General features: G+C 49.0%; 1 pseudogene; it reads left to right on the forward strand.

Moving 5' to 3' along the window:
* Nucleotides 1-938: 938 nt before the first annotated feature.
* Nucleotides 939-15863, forward strand: LOC117067729 (annotated as a pseudogene).
* The last annotated feature ends 1271 nt before the right edge of the window (nucleotides 15864-17134 follow it).

Raw genomic sequence — 17134 nt, forward strand, 5'->3', positions numbered from 1 at the left:
CAGGACTCCAGCGATACTCCTGCCTCAGCCTCCCAAGTGGCTCCTGCTCCAGCCACCACACCCGGCTGAATTTTTAATTATTTGTAGAGACTGGACGGGGTGGGTGGGTGTCTCCCTATCTTGCCTAAGCTGGTCTCAAACTCCTGGGCTCAAGCGATCCCCCCGCCTCGGCTTCCCTAAGTGCTGGAATTACAGGCGAGAGCCACCGAGCCTGGCCGCCTCCTCCTTTTCAAGTGGTCACACCTTCCAAGAAGGTCGCCTGAGACCCTCCTGCGGGGGGCAGATGCTCTTCAAAAGGGCCCACGTCAAGGTAGGGTCTCTTGAGTCAGGAAAGCATAGTTTCACGGTGTTCTGAGCCTCTGAACGACGAATCAGCTGCCACCCAGACCGCTAATTTACAGATCCGATGCTGGGAATTAGGGGAACAATGAGTCCAGCTTAGGATTCGGGTCTCACGCCTTCCTGAAAGTGAGACCCAACCTGGGTATTAGAAATCTAATTCCCCTCAAATCTTTGCTTTAGGAATGCTCTTGTGCAGGAGCAACCCCACCCCCAGCTCCGCACACCTGGACAGAAGCACAGATTAAACCCTCTTTTGTTTGTCTTTTACAGATTTGTTGTGTTCTTTAAGTTTTAGCTTCACTGTATCCTTCCAGTTCATTTCTCTATTCATCTTTGATCCCCAGCACCTGGCACAGTGTTTAGAGCATAACAGACCTAATATATATTGGGTTTTTTTGTTTTGTTTTTGAGATGGAGTTTCGCTCTTGTTGCCCAGGCTGGAGTGCAATGGCATGATCTTGGCTCACTGCAACCTCCGCCTCCTGGGTTCAAGTGATTCTCCTGCCCCAACATCCTGAGTAGCTGGATTACAGGCATTCACCACCATGCCGAGCTAATTTTGTATTTTTAGTAGAGACAGGGTTTCTCCATGTTGGTTAGGCTAGTCTCGAACTTTCAACCTCAGGTGATCCACCTGCCTCGGCCTCCCAAAGTGCTGGGATTATTACAGGCGTGAGACACCGTGCTCAGCCCAGACCTAATATATATTGTTGAGTGATTGAATAAACTGAGTGCAAATGTCCAGAACCTAGGAGATCGCCCATACCCTCATGGATTCTAGATGTCACCTGCTTCCCAGCCAAGAATTGGGCAAGAGGATTCTGATCTTGAGGCCATTCCACAGGGTTCCAAGTGCTGACCATACCTCTGGACCCTAATGATTTAGTGAAATGAAGCCAAATGGTGCGTATTTATTGGTCTCTTACCTTGCCAGGCCCTATGTGAAGGGCTGGAGATACATTTAGGACACAGCCCCTGATGCCTCACTGAAGGTGTAAAAGGAACAGTGGAGCACACTTGGAGTCTTTTTTTGTTTTTTGTTTTTTTTTTGGGAGGCGGTCTCACTGTTGCCAAGGCTTGACTGTAGTGGTGGTGCAATCATAGCTCACTACAGCCTCAACCTTGTGGGCTCAAGCCATCCTCCTGCCTCAGCCTCCTGAGTAGCTGGGACTACAGGCACGCACCACCATGCTCGGGTAATTTTTGTATTTTTTTTTTTTTTTTTAGAAATGGAGTCCCACTGTGTTGCCCAGGCTGGTCTCGGACTTCTGGTCTCAAGTGATCCTTCTGCCTTGGCCTCCCAAAGTGATGAGATTGAGTGATAAGACTCAAAGTGGTGAGCCACCATGCCTGGCCCACACTTTGAGTCTTAAAGGTTGACTCACAATTCAGTAGGACATCCTAGGGGTATTCTAGCCGGGGGAACATCAGGAGCAAAAACTTGGAGATGAGAGGGCATGTTTTGGGGAAAGCAAGTGTATCCGTTTGGCAAGAGAGGGTAGGATGGGAATGGGTGGCAGGGAGCTGCGAACATGGTCAGGTGTGCAGGGTTTTTGTAGCACACACTAAGGAGCTTGACTCCTCATTCCTTACTACAGCCATCAGACTCCTCTCTGAGTCTCATTTCATCTTTAAAATGCTGTTGGGGGGCCGGGCACCGTGGCTGACGCCTGTAATCCCAGCACAGCGGGAGGCCAAGGTGGGGCAGATCACTTGAGATCAGGAGTTTGAGACTAGCCTGGCCAACATGATGAAACCCCATCTCTACTAAAAACAGAAAAATTAGCCGAGCGTGGTGGCGGGCACCTGTAATCCCAGTTACTAGGGAGGCTAAGGTAGGAGAATTGCTTGAACCCAGGAGGTGGAGGCTGCAGTGAACTAAGATTGTGTCACTGTACTCCAGCCTGGACAACAGAGCAAGATTCCATCTAAAAAATGAAATAAAGCGCTGTTAGGAAGAAATGAGATATGGATATAGTTGAGTCTGACCTATTTCTGGGTAAAGAGAGTGGAATAAGTTTGCTGTATGAGGAATTTGAGAGAGCGGGGACGTTACAGGCTCCAGAGGGAGAGAAGGAGCCCAGCCATGGGAAACCAAAGGAGCCAGGTCAGAGGAGTCCACCCCATGATGCTTCTCTGGGATGATTGACAGACCTCTCTGTCCCTCCCTCCCGCTTTGTGCCAGCCTGCTCTCCAGCCCCGTTCCCCACCAGGGGCATTACTGGCTCTGGCTGCTTTGGGAGCAGTCAAGCAGGTAGAGTCCTTGGAAACGGACCTACAAGGACATAGAAGTGAACAGGGTGCCTGCACCAGGCATAAGGGGGTGTGGAGGCCTATTACATGGGCCCAGAGGAGGTCACACTAGGTCAGGAAGGCTGAGAAAAAGCCCCCCCCCCCCAACTTCCTCATTTTGGGTGTGTGGAATGTCTCATGTTCTGCCATGAGCCCTGTGCAGCTGGGGACCCCTGGCCCTCCACAATTCTGTGGGCTCTTGGGGGGTGCTCAGCCAAACCTCTGGATGAATGGGGTGGAAGGCCACTCTCACTTGGCAAATCCCCACGCTTGGCTCCACTTCCTCTTCTCCCTTCACCTCTTTTTTTTTTTTTTTTTGTGCCTGTCACTTCTGCTGGCCCTGCCACCGCTCGACTCCCTCAAGTGTTCAAATCCCAACTTCCCAAGGGACAGGATCTAACTGGGTCAATTAGTTGTCATTCAATCTGCAAGTACCTATTTGGCAGGTTCTCCTGCCTGGCCACTCCTCAGGCCACCACCCAAATACAAGAGAGATCTCTGGTCCAGCTGGCTGTGGCTAGGATGGTGAGTGTCAGGGGACAAATCTCAGTACAGAGATGGCCAGCAGCCACTTTTCTCAGGAGAATGTGAGGATGTGACTGGCTCTCAGTCCACTGGTTGCAAGTAGGCCTGCAACTGATTGATTCTCTACACCTGGGACATTCCCTTATTCAGTGCCCTGCATGCAGTTGATGCAGCTGTTTGCTTTGGGGACAAGAGTCCCAGCGACTCTTCCCCTTTAGGGCACCAAGAGATGGACTCAAATCAGAGAGATACCACCACACCCAAAGTCAGGCATCCCTTTGAAAAGAGTTAGGGCAATGAATATTTCTATTAAGCAGGGGTTTTTGTCTTTTTTTCTACTGCAGACTGCTTTGGCAGTTTTGTGAAGCCCATGATCCCCTTTCAATATAATGTTATTGTTATTGTTATTTTTTCTGTTTTTTTGAGACAGGGTCTTATTCTGTCACCCAGGCTAGAGTGCAGTGGCACGATAACAGTTCACTGCAGCCTCAACCTCCTGGGCTCAAGCCATCCTCCCACCTTGGCCTCTCAAAGAGATTACAGGCATGGGCCAGGTGCGGTGGCTCACGCCTGTAATCCTAGCACTTTGGGAGGCCTAGGTGGGCAGATTGCTTGAGCTCAGGAGTTTGAGACCAGCCTGGACAACAAAGTGAGACTCTGTGTCTATTAAAAAAAAAAAAAAAAATTCACCGGGCGTGGTGTCATATGCCTGTAGTGCCAGCTACTGCACTCTAGCCTGGGTGACAAAGGGAGACCCTGTCTCAAAATATTATGCATATTGAAAATAAAGATGGACCAGGCGCAGTGGCTTACGCCTGTAGTCCCAGCACTTTGGGAGGCTGAGGCAGGTGAATCACTTGAGGTCAGGAGTTTGAGACCAGCCTGACCAACAGGGTGAAACCCTGTCTCTACTAAAAATACAAAATTAGCCGGGTGTGGTGCTACACACCTGTAATCGCAGCTACCTGGGAGGCTGAGCAGGAGAATCACTTGAACCGAGAGTCAGAGTTTACCGTGAGCCAAGATCATGCCATTGCACTCCAGCCTGGGCAACAAAGAGCTAAACTCTGTCTCAAAAAAAAGAAAAGAAAAAGATGAAATTTTTATCCAAGCTCATTGACTAAAGATTAAGAAGCCCAGCTATGAAGTATTTTGTATATTTAGCCCTTTACTAGGCTTTAGGGAAGGGTCTAAAAATGGGTAAAACATAGCGCTTCTTTCTGGGCCTTCAGCCTGAACAGGAAGAGCTAGGGCGTGCTACAGTTCATATCCTGTAATGAGATCTAGTTCATGCCCCTGCTTAGTCCCCAGCTGAGAAACCTGCCTTGGGGAGATGCTTAGGATTATGTGACAATCAGTGGTAGCCACAGTAGATACACAATACACAAAGGCCTGCTATAATGAAGTTAGTGTCTGAGGAAGATCAGTGCGTCCTCGTGTTCGGAGCAATTCTGCACCTGTCACTCAGTCCTTTCCCTGGAACTTTTCAGCCCCATATCCCATCATTTTCTCCTTATAGTCTTTTTCTTTTCTTTTTTGAGATGGAGTCTTGCTCTGTTGCCCAGGCTGGAGTGCAGTGGCATAATCTTGGCTCACTGCAACCTCCACCTCCCGGGTTCAAGTGATTCTCCTGCCTCAGCCTCCCGAGTAGCTGGGATTACCGGCGTGTGCCACCACTCCTGGCTAATTTTTGTATTTTTAGTACAGACGGGGTTTCATCATGTTGGCCATGTTGGTCTCCAACTCCTGACCTCAGGTAATCCACCTGCCTCAGCCTCCCAAAGTGCTGGGATTACAGGTGTGAACCACTACACCCTGCCATTTTCCCCTTATAGTCTGTGTGCTAGACACTGAACTTTCTTCAATCCCTCAACTGAGTCAACCTCTTTCATGCCTCTGGGCATTTGCACATGCGATGCCCGCTGCCTAGAACTTTCTTTCCCCCTTCCTCCCTAGCCAGCTCATCCTCTGATCTCCAGAAAACATTTCTGGATTAACTGCTGGCTTCTGCTGTGCTGCTATGCTCCTGTCACCACTGCAGGTGCCTCACTGTATAATACACTAAGCACCAGGAGAGACGGGTACATGTCTGCCTTTCACCATCAACTTCTCACTGACTTGTACAGGGCCTGGCCTGTATTTATTGGATGACTGTTAAGAGATAGGTTATTTACCAGTTAGGCCCTGTTAAGGTATATTATACAATAAAGAACTTGCCTGGGCCAGGCGCAGTAACTCAGCCTGTAATCCCGACACTTTGGGAAGTTAAGGTGGGAGGATCACTTGAGCCCAGGAATTCAAGACCAGCCTGGGCAATGTAGCCAGACCCCATCTCAACAAATAATTTAAATAATTAGCTGGGCATGGTGCTATGCACACCTGTAATCCCAGGGAAGTTGAAGCAGGAGGATTGCTTGAGTCCGCAAGTTTGAGGTTGCCGTGAACTATGATTATGCCACTGCACTCCAGCCTGGGTGACAGAACAAGACTCCCATCTCTTAAAAAAATAAAAAAGCAGGCACAGTGGCTTTAGCCTGTAATCCCAGTACTTTGGGAGGCAGAGGCAGGTGGATCACCTGAGGTCAAGGGTTCAAGACCAGGCTGGCCAACATGGTGAAACCCTGTCTCTACTAAAAACACAAAACTTAGCCGGGCGCAGTGGTGGGTGCCTGTAATCCCAGCTACTAAGCTGAGGCAGGAGAATCACTTGAACCCGGGATAGGGAGGTTGCAGTGAGCCGAGATCGCACCACTGCACTCCAGCCTGGGCAACAGAGTAAGACTTTGTCTCAAACAAACAAACAAAACAAAAGCAAAAACAAAAGCAAAAACAAAAGGCTGGGCGCGGTGGCTCACGCCTGTAATCCCAGCACTTTGGGAGGCCAAGGCGGGTGGATCACGAGGTCAGGAGTTCAAGATCAGCCTGGCCAACATGGTGAAACCCCGTCTCTACCAAAAATACAAAAATTAGCTGGGTGTGGTGGCGCATGTCTGTAATCCCAGCTACTTGGGAGGCTGAGGCAGGAGAATTGTTTGAACCGGGACCTGGGAGGCAGAAGTTGCAGTGAGCCAAGATCGAGCCACTGCACTCCAGCCTGGGTTACAAAGGGAGACTCTGTCTCAAAACAAAGAAACAAACAAACAAAAAACCTAATTGCCCTTTATGCCTGGTTCCTGAAAAACTCAAAATCTGTGGAATTTCCTGTTATCGGAGTTCTTTGTTATTCATGATAGGCCCTAATGGTTTATACTAATGAGGTGACTCATGGTGGGCCCCTAGATAGGTTATGCTAAGGACATGAATCAGGATGGGGGTGAGCCACGCCACAAAGATCAATCATGTGATTAGAGGGTTAAAGCTTTGGCCCAGTTGATATCAGCCCGATAAAACCCCAATAGGAATTCTGGACACTGAAGTTCAGTGAGGCTTCCTGGTTGGTGAACACATTGATGTGAGAGTAGGCGCTGTGCCCTGACTCCTCAGCAGTCCCCACGGGAGCTCAGATTTTGGGACCCGTTCCAACCTTCCCAATGTATATTCTTTTTTTTTTTTTTTTTGAGACAGAGTCTCGCTCTGTTACTCAGGCTGGAGTGCAGTGGCATGATCTTGGCTCACTGCAAGCTCCACCTCCTGGGTTCACCGCTGTTCTGCCTCAGCCTCCCGAGTAGCATGGACTACAAGGACCCGCCACCACGCCCAAGTTTTTTCTTTTTTTTTTTTTTTCCCCCCGAGATGGAGCCTTGCTCTGTCACCCAGGCTGGAGTGCAGTGGCATGATCTCAGCTCACTGCAACCTCTGCCTCCTGGGTTCAAGCAGTTATCCTGCCTCAGCCTCTCGAGTAGCTGGGATTACAGGTGTCCCCTACCATGCCTGGCTAATTTTTTTTGGTATTTTTAGTAGAGATGGGGTTTCACCATGTTGACCAGGCTGGTCGCGAACTGCTGACCTTGTGATCTGCCCGCCTCGGCCTCCCAAAGTGCTGGGATTATAGGCGTGAGCCACTGTGCCCAGCCAATTTTTTGTATTTTTAGTAGAGACAGGGTTTCAGCATGTTAGCCAGGATGGTCTCTATCTCCTGACCGCGTGATCCGCCCACCTCGGCCTCCCAAAGTGCTGGGATTACAGGCGTGAGCCACTGGGCCCAGCCAATTTTTTGTATTTTTAGTAGAGACAGGGTTTCAGGGTGTTAGCCAGGATGGTCTCGGTCTCCTGACCCCATGATCCGCCTGCCTTGGCCTCCCAAAGTACTGGGATTACAGGTGTGAGCCACCAGGCCCAGCCCTTTTTTTTTGTGAGTCTCACTCTGTTGCCCAGGCTGGAGTGCAGTGATACGATCTCATGTCCGGCTAATTTTTGTATTTTTAGTAGAGATGGGGTTTTGCCATGTTGCCCAAGCTGGTCTTGAACTCCTGACCTCAGGAGATCTGCCTGCCTCGGCTTGTCAAAATGTTGGGATTACAGGCGTGAGCCACCGCGCTCAGACGCCTATGCATATTCTTTATAATAAAACCACAATTATGCATATTCTTTATAATAAAACCACAATACCATAATCATAAGTATGGTGCTTCTCTGAGTTCTGTGAGTCCTTCTAGTGAATTATTGAGCCTGTGGGGATTGTGGGAACTTCTGAACATATAGCCAGTCAGGCAAAGTGTGGCTGACTTGGGGACTCTTGAGATTTGTGGCTAGTGTCTGAAATGAGGGTAGTCTTGTGGAAGACTCAGACCTTTACTTGTGGGATCTGACACTAACTCCAGGTGGTCAGCACCAGACTTGTACAGTACGTGTGGAGGGATGAGAGTCTGCGCTAGGCTGTTACAGTTAGGACAGGGAGAGATGAAGCCAGGATGAGCAGTGCAGTAGGAAAACAATAATATGGGGTGATGCACAAGGTGGAGGGGAAAAATGAAGAGCAAGTTCCAAGATGGAAGCCTGCTCAAGAAGAATGGAGATACCAGCCGGGTGACTCACGCCTGTAATCCCAGCACTTTGGGAGGCTGAGACAGACAGATCACGAGGTCGAGAGTTCGAGAACAACATGGTGAAACCCCATCTCTACTAAAAATACAAAAATTAGCCAGGCATGGTGGCACACACCTGTAATCCCAGCTACTCAGGAAGCTGAGAGGAGAATCACTTGAACCTGGGAGGCCAAGGTTGCAGTGAGCTGAGATCCAGCCTGGGCAACAGAACAAGACTTTGCCTCAAAAAAAAAGAAAGAATGGAGACAGCAATGACAGAAAGGAGGAGTTGGAAGGTTTGGGTTGTAAGTAGGGCAAAGAGGACAGACGGCCTCTGATCTTTGCTGTTAAGTCACGAGATTGGGTACTTTACCCCCGTCCCCTAGTTCTCAACAATGACAGAGGCACAATATGGACAAGGGAAGGAGGACTTTCCACATCTACAACCGGTCTATGCAAACCTACCCAAAGGCCAAGGGAGCTAAGAGGCTGAAGAAGAGACAGGCTGGGAATGGTGGCTCATACCTATAATAGGAGCACTTTGGGAGGCCAAGGTGGGCAGATTACCTGAGGTCAGGAGTTCAAGACCAGTCTGGCCAACGTGGTGAAACCCCGTCTCTACTAAAAATACAAAAGTAGCCAGGTGTGGTGGTGTGCACCTGTAGTCCCAGCTACTCGGGAGACAGAAGAATCACTTGAACCCAGGAGGCAGAGGTGGCAGTGAGCTGAGACAGCGCCACTACACTCCAACATGGGTGACAGAGCAAGATTCCATCTCAAAAACAAAAAAAAAAAAAACAAAAAAAAGAGAGACTGATGTATCCAGTTTTTCAAAAAGAAACATTTAATAGTGACTTAGAAACAGAAGCCAGGCGTACCTGACGGGAAAGGTATACATGCCTCAGTAGAAATGCATGGTACCACTGACATCAACACCTCAGGGAAAGGCGCAGAATGCTATGTGAATCTACCTTAGAGCAGGATTGAAGGTCACAGTAGATGAAGTGGCAATCTTAGAGGCATTCCAGAACAGGGGTTAACCAGAGGACAACACAGCAGATCAGCATCCAAGATGGAGCAGCTTCATCCTCCACGACAACCCAGGCCGGGATCTCTGTGTCTGAAACCCAGTGGAGCTGCCCCTTGTTTCTTCCTTTGGAACCTCTTAGAAGGTGCCATCTCTCTTAAGAGTCCATGTAGTCCCAGCCTCCAAAGCACCACATAATTTAGCTCTTTTCTTTCTTTCTTTCTTTCTTTTTTCTGAGACAGAGTTTCGCTCTTGTTTCTCAGGCCGGAGTGCAATGGCTGCATCTCAGCTCACCGCAACCTCTGCCTCCCGGGTTCAAGTGATTCTCCTGCCTCAGCCTTCCTCAGTAGCTTCATGTAACAAACTGCTACTCATCCTTCAGGTCTCAGCTCACTCAGAGAATCCTTCCCTGATCCCAAAAGTCTGGGCCACATGCCCTTCTATGAGCTCCACGGTACCCTGAGCTTCCCCTAAAAGGCACTGGATTGAAGTCACTTGTTCCAAGTCTGTCTCCCACGTGTGCGCCCCTCAGGAGGAGGCCCTTGACAATGTTGTTCCCTGAGTGACAGTATGGGCAGGGCTGTCTCACAGAGATTTGTCTCATTCTGTAATCGCAGGCTGCCCCTCCAGCCTGACCAGGCAGTGGGAGCTGCACAATGCCCTTCCTGCTTGGGGGAAGATGGCCCAATGCTGCAGGCACTCCTAGTGGACTGCTCACACAGAAAGGTTTCCTGAAGCCTCACGAGACGCCAAGACCCAGGCTCCACTGCAGCAGGTCTCCGGTCTCTACCATCTGGCTGTTTGCCGCTCCCAAGTGTCCAGTGACAGGTTCATTTGGTTTCCACCACCACAGGGTCTTACATACAGCAGGTGCTGGGAGCACGATGCTTGCCAGGCGCCGGGATACTGACCACCCAGCTGCCATGGGAGATATTCCTTCACCAGGCTCACCACTGACTGACGCCCATCCCCCTTCTTTCTAGTCTTTCTCCATTATCTATGTTCCGGTTTGAGCAGTGTCCCAGACACACTTCAGAGCGAAGTTCCTTGGTGGGCTGGCCTGTTGGAGAGCAGAGGGTACCCTGGCGGGGAGCCTCTCTCAAACAGATGGCCCCCACCAGGTGATCCCATCTGGATGCTCTCACCCACACTGCTTCTTTGTGCTTAGCCCCTGCCTGCTGCCTCCCCAGCCAGTACTGCTCATTCTAGCAACTGAGGATGACGTAATGTGTGCTTAGTTCAGTGTTGTGTCTTTTTCTGTGCAACGGAAGGGCCGTGTTGGCAGCCAGGCAGATGTTAAACTAATCAAGAAAAGAGGCCGGACGCGGTGGCTGTAATCCCAGCTACTCAGGAGTCTGAGGCAGGAGAATTGCTTGAACCTAGAAGCCAGAGGTCTGTAATTCCAGCACTTTGGGAGGCTGAGGCGGGCAGATCACGAGGTCAACAGAACAAGACCATCCTGGCCAACATGGTGAAACCCCATCTCCACTAAAAATACAAAAACCAGCTGAGCGTGGTGGTGCCTGCCTGTAGTGCCAGCTACTTGGGAGGCTGAGGCAGGAGAATCGCTTGAACCTGGGGGACAGAGGTTGCAGTGAGCCAAGATCACGCTATTGCACTCCAACTTGGGCAGCTGAGCAAGACTCCATCTCAGAAAAAAAAGAAAGAAAGAAAAGAGACTTACTGGTTCTCCCCGTCTTTCCACTTACACAGGGCCAGTCTCCTTGATCTGATAACAAGAACTCGTGACTTAGAACTGGACAAATGAGGTAAAAAGGAGAAATGCTTGAGAAGTACAAAGTCCAACCACCCATGAACCCAATCCACTAATTCACTCTTGTATTAAGGGAAAAAAAAATATATCAATATTTACTAATTTTAACATTCATATGTATTCATTTGTTCAGCATATATTTATTGAGCACCTACTAGGTGCGGGGCATTGTGTAGATATTAGGACATGGTGGGGTGCAAAAATGTGTCTTCTGATATCATGGAACTTACACACTAATAGGGAGACAGATCTTTGATCAAATAAACAGCTTAGGCTGGGCACAGTGGCTCATGCCCATAATCCCAGCACTTTGGGAGGCCGAGGCGGGCAGATCATGAGGTCAGGAGTTTGAGACCCGCCTGGCTAACGTGGTGAAACCCAGTCTCTACTAAAAATATAAAAATTATCGTGCCACTGTACTTCCATCTGGGCGACAGTGAGACTCCCTCTCAAAAATGAAATAAAATAAATAAAAATATAAAAATTAGCCAGGCATGGTGGCAGGCGCCTATAGTCCCAGCCACTCAGGAGGCTGAGGCAGGAAAATCACTTGAACCTGAGAGGTGGAGGGTGTGGTGAGCTGAGATTGTGCTACTGCACTCCAGGCTGGGCAACAGAGCGTGACTCCATCTCTAAATAATAAAATAAATGAAAACAGTTCACAGTTCATTCATTGCAATGGTGAAAAATAAAGTACAACAGAGACTTGGGCTGAGAAAGGAGGTATGTGGTGCTACTGAAATAACCTCTCACAAAGGATTTGAGCAGCGCTATTGACCCAGCTGAAACCCAAAGGAAGGACTTGTTCACTAGGTGTGTACGTTGCTGTAAATGGTTTTGCTTTTAGACCTCAGGTTTAGAGAACTAAGGTCATCATAACCCTTGGTTCATGGCACATAATATCATTGAAGGCCCACTTGGGCACTTTCTTATTAACCTTTCATCTCCATTTTTCCTTCCCATTCCCTGTTTCCCCAAAGGTGGTTAATGATGAACTTATGAGAGAACCTGTTCTGTCTGGCTTTCTCATAGGAAGCAGGTAGGTTGGGAGTTTGCCAAATGGGTATGATGAAAAAGTCATAGCTCAAGTGAAGGGGCTTTGGAAAGGCTGTCACTGGAAGCTGGATAAGGAGGGAAGAAAGAAATGGAGCAATGGATTAGGGTAAAGTAATTATTGCATTGGAGATCCTAATTACTTTGAAATCTCAGAGTATTGTAGATAAAGAAGCAAGATGGAAGGAAAGGGCCGGGCACGGTGGCTCATGCCTGTCATCCCAGCACTTTGGGAGGCCAAGGTGGGTAGATCACTTGAAGTCGGGAGTTTGAGACCAGCCTGGCCAACATGGTGAAACCCCATCTCTACTAAAAATACAAAAATTAGCCGGGCATAGTGGCGCATGCCTGTAATCCCAGCTACTTGGGAGGCTGAGGCAGGAGAATCCCTTGAACCTAGGAGGTGGAGGTTGCAGTGAGCCGAGATCGCACCACTGCCCTCCAGTCTGGGCAACAGAGTGAGACCCCATCTCAAAAAGAAAAAAAAAAGATGGAAGGAAACAGGACGCCTGAATAAATAAATTTGGAGATAGAGCCTCATGGTCGGAAACAGGATGCCTGCATAAATAAGTCTGGAGGGCCGGGCGCGGTGGCTCAAGCCTGTAATCCCAGCACTTTGGGAGGCCGAGGCGGGTGGATCACGAGGTCAGGAGATCGAGACCCTCCTGGCTAACACGGTGAAACCCCGTCTCTACTAAAAATACAAAAAAGTAGCCGGGCGCGGTGGCGGGCGCCTGTAGTCCCAGCTACTCGGAGGCTGAGGCGGGAGAATGGCGGGAACCCGGGAGGCGGAGCTTGTAGTGAGCCGAGATCGCGCCACTGCACTCCAGCCTGGGCGACACAGCGAGACTCCGTCTCAAAAAAAATAAAAATAAAAAATAAATAAAAAAATAAAAAAAAATAAAAAATAAAAAAAGTCTGGAGACAGAGATGGTCCTGGGTGATGATAAAATCCAAGTGGGGTAGTTGGCTGAGGTGGAATGAAGGTCACTGTAGAAAAGTTCAGAGTGTTGGATGGTCACCGACATGGATACAGGATAACAGAAGGGGCTGAGGTGAAGCACGGGACGGGGACCCAGGGCCTAATACCCTTAAAGAATGAGAGGGAGTTAGGAATGGTTGAATAGGGTAAGGTTTAGCTACAAGGGATGGAAAACACCAAAATTAATAGTGCTTAAGCAAGACAGGCTGGGCGCTTTGGCTTACGCCTATAATCCCAGCACTGTGGGAGGCCGAGGCAGGCAGATAACTTCAGGTCAGGAGTTCGAGACCAGCCTGGCTGACCTGGCGAAACCCTGTCTCTACTAAAACTACAAAAATTAGCTGGGCGTGGTGGCACGTGCCTGTAATCCCAGCTACTCAGAAGGCTGAGGTGGGAGGATCACTTAAACCCAGGAGGCGGAGGTTGCAGCGAGCCGAGATCACACCCCTGTACTCCAGTACTCCAGCCCGGGAGTCAGAGTGAGACTCTGTCACAATTAAAACAACAAAAACAAAAACCAAGACAGAAGTTCATTTCCTACACTCAAGACATTCAGTGTTATCTTGTCACTCCTCAGTGTCAGAAGAACCAGTCTCCTTTGATCTTTTTTTTCTTTTTTAGAGACAGGGTCTGGCTCTGTTGCCCAGGCCGGAGTGCAGTGGTATGATCACAGTTCACTGCAGCCTCAACCACCTGGGCTCAAGTGATCCTCCCACTTTAGCCTCCCAAGTAGCTTCCTCTTATCTTGTTGCTCTGCGTGGTACCAATTCCCAAAGCTACTTCAGTATGGCTGCTGAACTTCCAGCTGTCGTGTCTGCATTCCAGACAATAGGAAGCAAAAATGCATAAAGAGAAAAATGCATCCTTCTTGTAAGAACACTTGGAAATTGTATACATCATTTTCTCTCCCACTGGCCACAATTTAATCGTAACTAGGAGGGAAGCTGGGAGATGTCATCTTTACTTTCAGCAGCCACAAGCCCAGCTAAAATACTGGAACATTCTGGTTTTTTTTTTTTTTTTTTTTTAGACTGAGTCTCGCTCTATCGCCCAGGCTGGAGTGCAGTGGCGCGATCTCGGCTCACTGCAAGCTCCACCACTGGGGTTCACGCCATTCTCCTGCCTCAGCCTCCCGAGTGGCTGGGACTACAGGAGCCGGCCACCATGCCCGGCTAATTATTTTTGTACTTTCAGTAGAGACAGGGTTTCACTATGTTAGCCAGGATGGTCTCGATCTCCTGTCCTCATGATCTGCCGGCCTCGGCCTCCCAAAGTGTTGGGATTACAGGCGTGAGCCACCGCTCCTGGCTCTGGAACATTCTCCCTCCCTCCCTTCCTTCCTTTCTTTTTTTGAGAGGGACTCTCTGTTGCCCAGGCTGAAGTGCAGTGGCGTGATCTCGGCTCACTGCAACCTCCGCCTCCTGGGTTCAAGCGATTCTCCTGCCTCAGCCTCCCAAGTAGCTGGGATTATGGGGGCACACCACCACACCCAGCTAATTTTTTTATTTTCAGTAGAGACAGGGTTTCACTATGTTGGCCAGGTTGGTCTCAAACTCAGGTGATCCACCAGCCTTGGCTTCCCAAAGTGTTGGAATTACAGGCATGAACTACCGAACCTGGCAGGAACATTTTATTTCTAGAGAGGAATCAATTATTGAAGAATTGGCACCCTCTCCCACAGGGAGCGCCAGAGAAGTCAGTAGAACACAAAGAATTGGGTGAAAGGGATGTAGTAGAATGGCATGAGCCTGCAGTGGGCAGGGTTTTTTTGAACTGGGTGAACAGTCTGGCAGTGGTACGAGGACCCTGACTCCCTAGCCTCGGGAAGATGAGATACGTGAGGTTGAGGTTTGAGAAGAAAAGTCGCCACTTGGAGGGGCTGCAGAAGTGGCTCTCAGAGGATAGCTGGTTTTCCATGAAGGCAAGGAGGGTGCAAAGAGCTAGCCTGGAGGGTTCACCAGAGGGCCTTTGGGAGTGGGTGGGTGGGAATGGAGCTGGGTGGGAGTCATCAAGGACAGGGTTACATGGCTACTGGATGAAAACACGGATGAAAAGCCAGTGGACTTGGTCTTGATAGTGTCTGAGGAGGGTGGGTCTTACTTGGCTATTGGGACCCAAACCAGAAACTGCTCCCCCTTCAAAATCCACGAGTTTACCTATCACAGCCAACCAGGAGGTTACCTCGCATGCCATCCTTTGACTTTGGCATCAAGCCTTTAATAAACCTGGTATCTAAGCCTTGGTACCAGCCCCCAAATTGTACGTTTGATACTATAAATCTGAAAGACATACATATATCCTTTCCGAGTGTCAGGAAAGAACATTCGAATGTCAAAAATGATCCGGACCCTCACTCTCCTTTCGCCGCCTGACCACCGCCATCATGGGTCGCATGCATGCTCCCAGGAAGGGCCTGTCCCAGTCGGCTTTGCCCTATCGATGCAGCATCCCCACTTGGTTGAAGTTGACATCTGACGACGTGAAGGAGTAGATTTACAAACTGGCCAAGAAGGGCCTGACTCCTTCACAAATCAGTGTGATCCTGAGAGATTCGCATGGTGTTGCACAAGTACGTTTTGTGACAGGCCATAAAATCTTAAGAATTCTTAAGTCTAAGGGACTTGCTCCTGATCTTCCTGAAGATCTCTACCATTTAATTAAGAAAGCAGTTGCTGTTCGAAAGGATCGAGAGGAACAGAAAGGATAAGGATGCTAAATTCCGTCTGATTCTGATAGAGAGCCGGATTGACCGTTTGGCTTGATATTATAAGACCAAGTGAGTCCTCCCTCCCAACTGGAAATATGAATCATCTACAGCCTCTGCCCTGGTCGCATAAATTTGTGTGTGTACTCAAGCAATAAAATGATTGTTTAACTAAAAAAAAAAAAAAAAAAAAAAAAAAAGATCCGGAGGAGTCCCATACTGCTCAGGGTAGGTTTCAGAGGAAAATCTCTAAAACAGTTGTTTTCCCCATAGCCATCATTCACCATTGTTTCATTATTGTCAGTTTCTTCTTAGGGTGCTGCTCTACCAGGAGCACACAGAAGTGCTCAGCCTCCCCACCCGAGCTCTCCTAGCCCTCATGCCCTCAGGGGTCTGGGATTATAGTCTCCATTCTCAGAGAAACTCCTTTTATCAAGATGTTGAACATTCTTTTTTTTTTTTTTTTTTTTTTTGAGACGGAGTCTCGCTCTGTCGCCCAGGCTGGAGTGCAGTGGCCGGATCTCAGCTCACTGCAAGCTCCGCCTCCTGGGTTCACGCCATTCTCCTGCCTCAGCCTCCCAGAGTAGCTGGGACTACAGGCGCCCGCTACCTCGCCCGGCTAGTTTTTGTATTTTTTAGTAGAGACGGGGTTTCACCGTGTTAGCCAGGATGGTCTCGATCTCCTGACCTTGTGATCCGCCCGTCTCGGCCTCCCAAAGTGCTGGGATTACAGGCTTGAGCCACCACGCCCGGCCAAGATGTTGAACATTCCATGGAGCCAACTGACTTGAGGTGTACAACACAACAGTCACGAGGAAGGGAACTCTATCCACGGTCCTGTGAGCAAAGGAAGCAATGGACAGCAAAGGAAGCAAAGACAGCCGCCAGCAGGAAGTCTCGACACACTGCCTCCAGGAAGTGAGACTGCAGGATGGTGGGAAGCAGATGTAGTCCTGGTGAGCCCAGCCCCCTTCACTATGTGTGGACCCCAAGCAATGCGGTCAACCTTCATTCATCCTTCATTAAAAAGGTGGGGAGGGGCTATCAAGTACTTTAGTAAGAATTAATTCAGATACATACAAAATGCCTCACACATGCGCGGATTGAGGTGTTATACACAGCAATTGTTTTTAATTCTATTACACATAAACTCCCTGAGGCCAGTGACAGTGCTTCGAAATAATAATTAATCAACAATAGTTAATGGAATAAGTGAAGAGTAGAATTCCAGCATACAAAATACCTCACACATGCGTGGCTTGAGGTAAGTGTTATACACAGCTATTGTTTTTAATTCTATTACACATAAACTCCCTGAGGCCAGTGACATTGCTTTGAAATAATAACTAATCAACAGCAGTTAATGGAATAAGTGAAGAGTAGAATTCCAGCATACTAAAGGGTTAGGATCTAGGGATGAGAGCACCAACCACATCTATCAGAAAGAGAGCTGCTGGGCCAGGTACAGGAT

The sequence above is a fragment of the Trachypithecus francoisi genome, unplaced genomic scaffold (genome assembly GCF_009764315.1).
Source record: "Trachypithecus francoisi isolate TF-2019V2 unplaced genomic scaffold, Tfra_2.0 Lachesis_group20, whole genome shotgun sequence".
NCBI lineage: Eukaryota > Metazoa > Chordata > Mammalia > Primates > Cercopithecidae > Trachypithecus > Trachypithecus francoisi.